Genomic DNA, 11,995 nt, shown 5'->3' on the forward strand with positions numbered 1-11,995 from the left:
ACCCATTGTTAATGGACATAAAGGGAATGATTAGGCTTGAGCATGTCAACGATAATGTTGAGAGAGGACGCATAAGGTCAAACCTTGAATGAAAATAACGCAAGAATTCATGCGACGCATTTCAAACCGTTATAAGAAACAAGATTGCATGACTCACTTTATGCGTCGTAGCGCAAAAAAAAACGAAAAAATATATAAAAGAAAGCTAATGAACGTCGCGAAAATCTCTACGTAAACGTCTAACGGCCGATGATCGGTGTAGGGTAAAGGAGAGGTTATTAATGCATAATAAAAAGAACAACAGTATTGAAATGGGGCAAGACAACCCCTCTCGCACAAATTGAAAACGGAGATCCGTATTCGGCATGGAGGTCAAATTGATAATGAATATGCAGGTTTAATTACAAAACTGATTGTGAGCGCGGGAAATTTTAGGCACATACATTTTTTTACGAGGCATCACGTTTGGAAATATATGCACAGGGAGAGAAGTGGAATACTTTAAAATTCGATTTGAGGACCTGCAATCTTCAATTCAAGATTCAGACTTCATAATACGCTATGATGGGGGATTTGACGACGAGGACTTTGCTCTATTGCAGACAGAACATAAACAAAACTTCGTGGGTATCGTACGCAACTCCACGCATTCAAGGAACAAAAATCTGAATCTATTGCGATTTATTTTTTCTTTTAATTCTTTAGTATTTCAATGTATTTTCTATTCTTTTCTTCCCATATCTTTTCATAATTTTAATTTTTTAAGATTTTATGCTAAATACTACCTGAAAAACGAAAATGGTTGACTGCGCTTACTGCAGGTGTGGCGAAAAAAATTGAAAAAAATTGCAAAGAAAGCTAATAAATGTCGCGAAAAACTCTGCGTCAACGTCCAACGGCCAATAATTGTTTAAAAGTGCAACTAAAATTTTATTTCAATACATTGTACCTCCACTGTATCACGCCAGAATCAGTTTAATTTATGGAGAAGATCAATTTAATCATAACATTACGGAAGTTAACAGCTTTTTTTTTGGTATTCAGTGATATGAATATTGTATATTTTGCGGATCAGTAAGATGCTTGGAAGAGAAAAAACGAGATTAGCATTCTTGAATACATTTTAACGCGTTCCGTTACCTACCTACGCTGCTCACTAAATATGAATTACTTTTTACGTTCCCATTACACTCACTAATGTAACCTGAAGTAGAGAGAAAGGGGTTCGGACTACGAATGAGCCGGTAGATCTCGTCGAGGACGAGAAAATGCGGCGACGAGAAACGTAGCGAAGGAACAAAAACATAGGCAGAGAGGAAGGGCGCGAAAGTAGTCACGTGCATTTGCTTGCGTGCACGAGCGTGAAAACAATTAATATTCTAAACATATCTTCGTGGGTATCGTACGCAACTCCACTCGAAGCATTCAAGGAAGAAAACAATCTCAAAGGCTTCATAAAACGGAGGTCGATACAGTGGTGAAGACATATGGGAGGCGCTCGCCCCCCCCCCCCCCTTGCAGGGCCGCCCGCATTGGCGAACATTATAGAACCACAATTGTAACTCTTTTTATATCATAGGATGGCATTGTCTGGTATATGCATATTATCAGTTTATATTAAACTCTTAAACTTTGCATATAACTTAATTCTTTGTCATTACAGCAAATGTAATGGCAGCTCACCCCCTTCAGTTTTTTTCCTGTAACCGTTAATGGGTCGATACGTAAGCAGAGCTTTGAAATATCTCTCGAACAAATTCATTTTAGAATAGATTTTTAACATGCCAAATTTTTAACATTTTTTTCTTCTTCACACTTTGCCTCCTTATAGCATCACAACGGACATCATAAGAAACTTTTTTTGTTCAACATTGAAAACTAAAGAACACAGAAATAAGTAGCTGAAAGTATTAATTTTTGCCTGAAGATTTTCGCACCTCTTTTATCTATGCTGTAAGTTCTTTTCCAGTTGGAGGAAAGAGACACTGAGCGAAAAATGTTTTCAACGTAGCATTTCCTGACATGAACTTACAACATACCTGAAAACATATTTTAGATATTATTATTAAAAATAAATTGTATTTAAACAATCTTAAAACTGTTTAAAATGCCAACATTAAGATGATTGAGGTGCCATTTAATTCTATTGTGTTTTTTTTTATTCTTAAGTGTTTCGATGTATTTTCTATTTTTTTCTCCCCGTATCTTTTAATAATTTTAATTTTTTAAGATTTTATGCTAAATACTACCTGAAAAACGAAACCAATTGATTGCGCTTACTGCAGGTGTACAAAATATTGCGCGGAATTCCCTAATGGTGCCGCGAGTCGGCGAAACGCGTTGGGAATATTAAGAAAAATACATTAGATTACAACTTTTCTAAAATGAACGTTATTTTCTACGAAGGAAAACCTATAGCTAGTAGATAGATACACAAAATAAGATTCCTTTCAAGCTAAGTTAGAAAAATTGATTATAATTATGAAAAGTAATTGTTCCAAACTAATAACATCATGACCAAGAGTATGAAAGGAATAATGAATACATAGATTGATAATATTTAGTCCTATGAATTTTTCAATGAGATAGTAATAAGCACCGCAACATGGGAATGTAACATTCCATGCATTTTCTGACAAAACAACTTTCAAGTTTTATTAGAACTACAAATATGGTAAAGCAAATTTTAACTGGACAATTAAAAACTACTATCCAATAAATAAAAAATATTCAAGTTGTGGACTTTTAATAAAGAATAACGAAACATGCATATTATGTACTCCGGCAAATTAAATTCTAATTCTACGACGTCTAATAACGCTTGAAGCCACATTTGTTATGTTAAACCAAGTCTTGGATTGCGGGTCTCAACATTTCACGAGACAAAAACTCACAAGATCTCATTGCGAAGGTTCCACAAATGAAAATAGCAGATAAATATTCATCTATACGGCGAAATATTTCACCTAAAATGAGTCCGAGGGATTGATGCAAAAAAATAATTTTCCTGAAATTTATATATAAGGCAACAGAATTTTTTTCGAGCCTCATCAATTTTCTCCGTTCAAAGCAAATTATTTTAATTCGTGTTAATTCATTTAATCCGCGTGGCCGCGTATTCACACCTGTACCTAACTTTTCCATTACATTTGATTGCCTAATTAGATACGTCGGATCAGCTTAAAACCGTATGCATTTTCTAAAATGCCACAAAATTACACTAATAAAGTAAAATGCGAGCAACTAGTTTCATTACCTCCAAGGATTTTCTCAATTTCGCGTCAAGACTATTTTTAAAATCTAATTCCATTGAAGGTCCACCGGGACCGTTAAAAGTTCCATGACGTACCCACAGGTGGCATGAGGATCGCCGTGGACACTTTAAAGGCACTTGAGTGGCGCCCTTATAGCTCAAACACCTGTAGCAGGCATCTCATGCGATTTTCCAGATATTTCTTATCCTTATTTCGCAACCGACTTCCTGATCACACATTGAGCAACCTATTGCATAGTAAATTGCAAACGAGTGATTACATGAATAGATATGGGTATAATTCAAAATTATTCCATTTCGGATATATTGACTCCAATGATTGTTTCAATTGATTCATTTTGTAGATAATTTCAAATTTTTACGGTTTTCTACCTATTTTTTGCCGGCCTAAAACCTATTTGCATCTCAATAAAATAGCTAAAAAGTTACGCAAGACAGCTTTCTCCATTGTTTCCATGGGTAATTTAAAAAAATGGCGGCTCAGCCGTCATCACTCATCGCAAATTATTAACAACTTTAAGAACCAAACAAAAAATGATCCGACCCAAATTAGTTCATCGACTTTCAAGTACCCCAATACATATGAAGAGTGATTGCAACCGACCTATTTTCTTCCCACCGTGATACAAGAGCTTCGCTTCTTGTACTAAAAGCGTGATTACTTAAAAGAGGCACAAGCATGGATTTCGGGAAGTGAAGCGCAGAGGTATCGTAAATATGAAACAAACGCAGCGTATCCAAGCTATCCTTCGCTGATAAAGAGGCATTAAAAACTTTCGAAAAAACTTCTTTTTACATTGTTACACGAGCAATGGCGGATACATGGCGCCCCCCCCCCCTTGCGGGGCCACCTGCATTGTCTTACACAGCAGAAACACAATTGTAACAATTTTATGTCATAAGATAGCATTATCTTATATATGTGCATAATCAGCTCAAATGGGACATTCTCAAACTTTGCATGCGACTTATTTTTCATTCCGAAAAAGTTCTCAAGAAATATTTTGCGCTCCCCCCCCCCCCTTGAGTTTTATCTGTATCCGCTACTGTACACGAGTTGAATCATGAATTATTATTAAAGATAATCTAATGTTGAGGTAGCTCTCTAATAAGCGTTTAAAAAATAACCCCAGCCCGCCCTCCCTCTAAATTGGTCTTCTATAATTTATGTATACCGGGACTAGCGGAACATGGAGATAACTATACTGAGTCGCCCGCAACGCACAAATGGATTTTTTGCACAATTTGTTCTTCTATATGAAATCCAACACATTACGATGAGTATAGTACCTAATGTGGTAAGTGTCCTGACACCTTCATCTCATATGAATGGGTGAGAAGCCAAGGGGTACAAGTGATTTCTTTTTTCTGCACAGAGTTTGGTACAGAAATTAGGTATAGAAAATAAACGAGATCAATTAGATGTTTAGTAGTGCATTTGATTATCCAATCGATGTCAGCACATAATAGAGACTCACTCGCACCCCTTGGCAACCAAGTTTTCGTGTGTTAATTCTAACAATTAACTGTATCTAACTCTGTTGAGAATAAAATTTTTGTAGCCCTTGGCTTCACAACCCATCATATAAAGTTGTCAAATAGTACGTGATAGCTAGAGAAATTGTTGCGATTAATTGTACGATAACAAAGGAATTGATATCCTGGCAAGAAAGAAATCTGTGATGCGTAGAAATGACTGGAGCTTGCAATGAACTTCGCAGGGGAAGAATCCGAGCTTTCACGCACGCACCGCTTTCGTATGGTTACAAAAAAATTGTTTAATTCATTTCAACGAATATGAACGGCTTGGCGGGTAGAGCTAAAGGAGTAAATTTAGGGCGAAGACCAATGAGAGAAGCGGCCACATGATACAATAATTCATTTTCATACATTCATATATATATTAACGTTACAATATCCCTTAGAGGTTTAGGTGGGATTGTAAAATTAAGAAAATTCAAGTCCCATCTTAGATCATGGCTAAAGATTGGAAATTCTATATTATCGTTATTATAATGCCCAACTTCCAAAGGAGGAACACAAATAACTTATAACAAAAATATATGCAATCTTGAAATAGTGTACTATAATAAAAAACAAGAACAAAAAATAAAACGATGGAGTTTTCAAAACATTGTGCATATTTAAATACATTAAAAGCATCAATATAAATTAAACCAGGACAAAATACGCCCAATACCGACAAAATTGGATTTCAAGAGACACCATGCCTACAAAATTAGGTTAAACTAGGATCGAATAGATTTTTACCCGATCAACCTTCGAAATTTCTATTAAACCAATCACTAGTCCCCTAAAAACTCACCGTACTCAAGCAAGACTATAACCAGAATTTTTTTAGGCTTATATGAAGAGGGGTACACTTCGAGGGGGTTCATTAAAAGGGAATCTCACATAAGTTGCCACGAGAAAAAATTCCCCTGAACCGGGAATGGTACCACGGATCTTTGCCTTTTCTGGTTACTGAGCGGACTAGTAAGTTATCCAGATTCCTGAATTCACATGGCAATGTAACCGGATATGGAGAGGGTATATTTATAAGCTTACATATATAGTTGTACATTTTTCTATTGCACATTTCAGGGGGATTCAAACCGCAAGATCCACTCCCTTCCCCTCCACGGTCTCGCGCTCAAGATGATATTCAGGGGGAATTATTGGAGCCTAAGAATGAACTCTAATGAATTTGCGTCTGGTCAGATTTCATATTTAGGTAGCATACATGCGGGTAATACTAGGCACAAAGTCAAATAGTTGGCCAGTAGTGCGTTTGGGGAGCTGTTAATTGATACGAAAGGCGAAACGCAGGTGAATGAGTTTCAATAGAGTGTTTGCTCACTCACAGGGAAAATTCCACGCAAGAAGGCTTGGAGAAAGTACACCTTTATTCCGCAGTATTCTACCAAAGTATTAAGTGCCGCTCGAAAGGATTAGAAGACGATGAAATCTCCACCGTCATATTTGCGCTGGTGTGAATATCATTTCATGGTACGCGCGGTAATTTACCATTTAAGTTGTGTGCCAGTTGACGTCACGATGAAAAAAGAACCAACGGCTGGGCGTTGAGGTATCAGTGGGAACGAAACCCTAGGGCGGTCTCGCGGGGATACACTCCTGGGGCAGGGACTGTAAGCGCGAGCTTTTCTCCTCTGCACCCAGAAGGGGAAGGACGGAAAGGAACAAGGAAGGAGGCGCCGCCGCGATGAGAGCCCGACGACGCCTCCGGGGAGGGGATAGGGAAGGAAGGGAAGGGACGAGGAATCTCGCACCGTCACAAAGGCGGGCGGGCCCTACTAACAGTGAAACCAAGCGAAACGCAATTAATATTCTACCAATCCTAGTGGATTTTCCTATGAGGAAGAAAAATCCATCAATCGAATCGGTAGATCGTTGAGGCATCAATACTCACGAAGAGAAAACAATGCGAATTGAAAGTTCAAGTACAAATTAAATAGGCTAAAAATTGCGCGAAAAATCCACAGAGAAAAAATCATTCGCCTTGACCGGGATTCGAACCCGGATCCCTCGATTTCCGGCCGAGTGCTTTAGCCAGTTAACTCGCCTCGGTAGCTTCCGGGTTCGAATCCCGGTCAAGGCGAATGATTTTTTTCTCTGTGGATTTTTCGCACAATTGTGCATTGCGGGTGACTCCCGTAAAAGTTATCACCGTGGCTAGTCCCGGTATACTTAAATTAGGCTAAAAATTATCTGGATATTTTATCGGAGGCCGTTTGAGATCACATATAATCCACTCATCAGTAGTCAACAACCCCAAGATTGGTTTGACGCAGCTCTCCATTCCTCTCTCCAATCCGCTAGCCTTTATCGTAGGAATAAAATAAATAAAAACTAGGCTATTTCCACATGGGTACCATGGTTACGTATTTCTTCTCTTTTACATCTTTTATAATCTGTCCTATGTAACTCATTCCCTTGCCCTTTTTCCCTTCCACTTTTCCCTCTATGATGGTTTCCTTCATGCCATCATGTCCCATAATATGGGCAACTAAGTTTTCCCGTCTTCTCCATTAGGAGAGTTCTCTTTTCTCCCACTCAGCACTACTTCCAAAATACATTGTCTTCATTATGCTTATCTAAAAATAAAAATATTCTGACCAATTGAGAATAAACGGGAAAAATCTGATTTCCACATTCATTAATTCCATTGTAGTTGTCCAAGAAAATTTCTGAGCGTATTGCATATTTTTATATTGTTGTTCCTGTATTGTTGAATATATTTTTGTATTGAGGTGAAAGCAGAAAAGTTGTATATTCGTCATAATTATCATTATAGTCGAGTTAGGATAAAAATTACAAAAGCCTTCTGCTTAAGATTTTTGGAAGAGTTCTCTCTTCTTCCACTCTTCTTATCACTTCGTCATTGCTTACTCGGTCGATCCATTTTATATTCATCACTCTTCGGTAGCACCACATTTCGAATACTTCCACTCTAGACTTATCTGCTGCTGTCAACTTCCAAGCCTCGCTTCCATAGAGAAATGTGCTCCATTTGTAGCATCTGATAACCATCCACTACAATATATTTTACGGCAATACCTCGCGCACGGAAATACTAAATTGTACGAGACGGTAGAGCACTCGTATTGGACCGCATTATTTGCTTCCTCTGCCGCCCGCAACGGTACCACCCACAAACCCGCTAAGACTCTCTAATGTGACGTTGGCTCGATTCCCACTAGGTCGAAGAGAAATGCCGTGAGGCATCAATGATCCCCATCGTCCTCATATGGCGACCCAAAAAATATTACGACACCCAATGGGGAGTGCGTTGAACCCCATCTCCGGTCAAGTTAAATCCGCGTTCACCAAGCACGGTATATCACGATCCGATATCTCAGTCGGTGGCACGGGTCGCCGGAAGAATATGATATGGTTTCTACTCTACTCGCGCGGGCGTGACAACGAAGCGGCCAACACCTTGCGGACGCCAGGATCGGAATAAGAAAACGAGCAATTATGCAAGTAAATGGTTGGGCTTTCCATTTCAAACGGACGAGAGGGGATCTATCGACCACTCTCTCACTAATTAAAGTTTTCAAACACGATCATGAGGATTTTCCTCGCAAGCCATTTAAAGCTTCGTATTATTACCCTATGGACGCATCACTCCCTCCCATTACATTTTATTTTATGTTAGCAGTTTTCTCTCCGACGTGACTTGGCGGAATTTGCCCCCTATTGTGAATGAAAAGCCATGGCTTCATAGGTACTTCGACATAATTTATAAGAAGGCCACATTAACGAAACCGGCCGTACAGGCAGCAGACAAAGTTATTACCACTGTGTGGTTTTACCTAATTGTTAGTGCCGTAGAGGGGATGGGGTTGGTGTGGTAGCTAGTGTGTTGACCTCCCACCCAGCGGGCTCGGGTTCAAATCCCGGCAGTGGCAGAGAATTTTCAGAGATTTCGCGCAACACTTCGTCCGTCGGATGGGACGTTAAGCCGTGGACCCCTTGGCGCCTTTCGTTAAGTGCAGGCTGATGCCGACGCCGGATTTCTATCCAGCCTTCCTTACCTACCCTTCCCTCATGGCGCAAATGACCGCAACTGTCGGTCGTCTCCTCCAAATACCATACCGTTAGTACCGTATAGGCATGGGCAAAAAATACCGGTATTCGGTAGTACCGGGTACTATTTTTTTCTACTTCGGCTGTACCGACCAGTATTTTTTGTAGCGGTACTACCGGAGTATCGGTACTAGATATACCGGTACTTCGATGGCGCTGCCATCTTATGTGTTATCAATCAACTACTTACCCAGCTACTTAAAAAATTGAGTGTTGATAATATATTAAGCGAAGTTGGCCATTTCCAAGGAAGTTGTAAAGATACTATGTATTAGCAACTTCCTTGGCCATTTCCAAGAAATAAACACCAATTCACAATGGCTTCCAGCAAGAAGTGTTTATTTAATTAATGCCAAGGACATTTCTCAAGAAATCAAAACAAAAGACAAGAAAAAGTAGATGCAGACTTATGCAATAAGTGCGCAACTTATATTTAAGCACACTAAAAATAATACCATCTGTTTATTTTACTTTAAACTGATGGTATTGGCACTGATACAGTTGATCAAAGTAGGAAGAGACTGAAAAATAGCGATGCTATCATGATATAGGCTAAACTTGTTTACAATAGTCATCAACTTTTTTAATGTATTAACAATGTTCATCCGTTTCTCATTTTTTACATACAACCAATCAAGTGCACCACCAAAAGAAGACAAATTAATTTTGCTTCTTAATTATTAAGATGTGTCCTCCTTCCCCAGTTTCATTCTTGTTTTCTCATCATTTAACGGTACTTTCACAAAACTGTTAGTTCGAGACAAGCATTATCATTATTGATATAAAAGATATTTATTTACTCAAATAAGGCAAGAAAAGTCAAAGTTATCGAACTCCACATGTGTATTTCTTTCTCTGAAATAAATGGAACAGCGACCCACACGCCAAATTTATAATTCGATCGCAGTATTTTAGCCATTACTAACACAGATTCTTGTTGTGTAAAATCATAAAATTAAATGTCTTAATATTAGAGGAGCTTTTTCTAGGTAATCTCAGACTGACAACGTAAGCTCTGTAAATAAGAAGACTTTTCATTATAAGTTATCGGCAGAAGACGTCTCGAGTCCGAAAAAACCGGTGGCTTTAGGAAAACAAGTCATCTGATAGAGTTCCCGAGAGAACTTCACACTTTATATACGCCAGAAAAACACCAAAATTTGGTGGCATGCACCAAAATCATTGCCTTTAAAAACTTCATCGTTATCACCCTTCTCACTATTAGAGAATCTAGCCTCCATGTATTTTTCCGATAAATTTTCATTAAAAAATCCTGCCAATGATTTTTTTAGTGTATTCTTGCTGTATGTTACGCTAATTTGCCGAAATACCGGATAATTACGGTAAGACAAGCGTAAAATCTCAACTTATTAACATATTTTATCAATTATGAAAGTACCGGTATAACGGTATTTTTTCGCCGGTACTACCGGGAGAGTACTATTATTGGCTTTTAATATTCATCACAAAAATACCGGTACTTTTTCAAGTACCGCCCATGCCTAGTACCGTAGTAGTTCATGTACGAAACAATGTGCATAACTGTGAGTTTCTGTTTATGTTAGTCCGTGATGATGTTGTTCCGCGCCACAGTCATAGTCGGTTAAATAAATGACGAAAAAATACAAAGTCAAAGCTTACCATTCACAACGGTCGTAGTTTATTTTTTTCGCCACGAATTACTTGTCTGAAACTAATGTTACCTTGAAATTTTCAGGGTATACAGAGTAGATATTTGTCTGCATAGGTCTGCATCTTAAATATAAAAACGTTACGGTTAATGCATTGATGAGATGAAATTTTTAGACATGAGATACAGGCAAAAATACTGTGGATTACTTTCAGAAAAAAGTTACACTCCCCAGTAGGGGTGAAAACTACCCACAGGGAGGATTCTACGATAGTCACTATGTAACTAATGTTTATTGATACCTTATTTAACTAGGATACGCACATACAAAATTTTAATTCAATAGGATTAGTTGAAATTAATTCGGTGGCCATAGCTGATTTTCGGCTTCAATGGCTTGACTAAAATACTTACTCAATTCGTGACTCATCCAGCATTTCTTATTAATCGGATGAAATGGAAAAAAATATTCATATTTTTAACCATTGTTCGCGAAATTCATGCATATCTAGGAATTCTTCTCACGTATGACTGCAATGCACTGCCACGCATTAGTCACTGGAAACTTTATTGTTACCAGCTAATTATTTTTATTCAAACCAAATACTGTGATTAGTAACTCGCTTCATCTGCCCTCGCATCTTCAGTCTCCTTCTTCAATGCGTATTTGATCTGCATAATACAATTATTACAATTTTCATTGTCCAAATTAAATTTTTTCAACATTTCTACGAGGATAGGAAAAAATAAAACCGTTGGAAAACAGAAATAGCAAAATGTTATCATATTACTCCACTATTCCTTTCTAACCCTGTATTATGCAACAATGTAAGATGACAAAAAATGAAGAAACTAGAATGATTGATATAGGATACGACGGCAAAATAGGCATATAAATTTTTGGCTAGAGGGTCATTCCATGCCAGGTCGGTTTACTTTAGATAAAAATATTTCCTCAAAAAATCAGATTGTGATGAAATAATGCATACCTACTGATAAAGTTTTAAAATGATACGAAAAATTCCTCATTGAATTTAATTAAATCAGCTCGTTTGGAAAATATAGCTATTCAATCTTTGCTAAAGTCCCCCAAAACCGCATCACCGAAAAATTGTTAATACTCAAAAATGTATAAAACCTTCTAATTTATGTAGGAAGATGAACATATTAATGACTCTAGTGATACTAATAATATTTCTTTACATCCGCGTTCGTTTGTATGATTCCCAAAGGATAGAAGTCGTGTTCATAGAATTATACTTGCACATGTTAGCCAAAATCATGACATTGGTTTTGCAGGAGGTAAATGCAGTATTTCTTAATGAAAAAGCATTGAATACACCGGCTACTGCCATAAATAAAAGTGAAAATCATGGTTCACCAAGGTCCACTATTACCAAATGAAATTACATAGGAGAGGAAACAGACAAAAAAGTTACGTAGCTATCAAAGCCGATTTAAAAAAATAAAAAACGACTATT

This window comes from Ischnura elegans, chromosome 7 (genome assembly GCF_921293095.1).
Source record: "Ischnura elegans chromosome 7, ioIscEleg1.1, whole genome shotgun sequence".
Taxonomy (NCBI): Eukaryota; Metazoa; Arthropoda; class Insecta; order Odonata; family Coenagrionidae; genus Ischnura; species Ischnura elegans.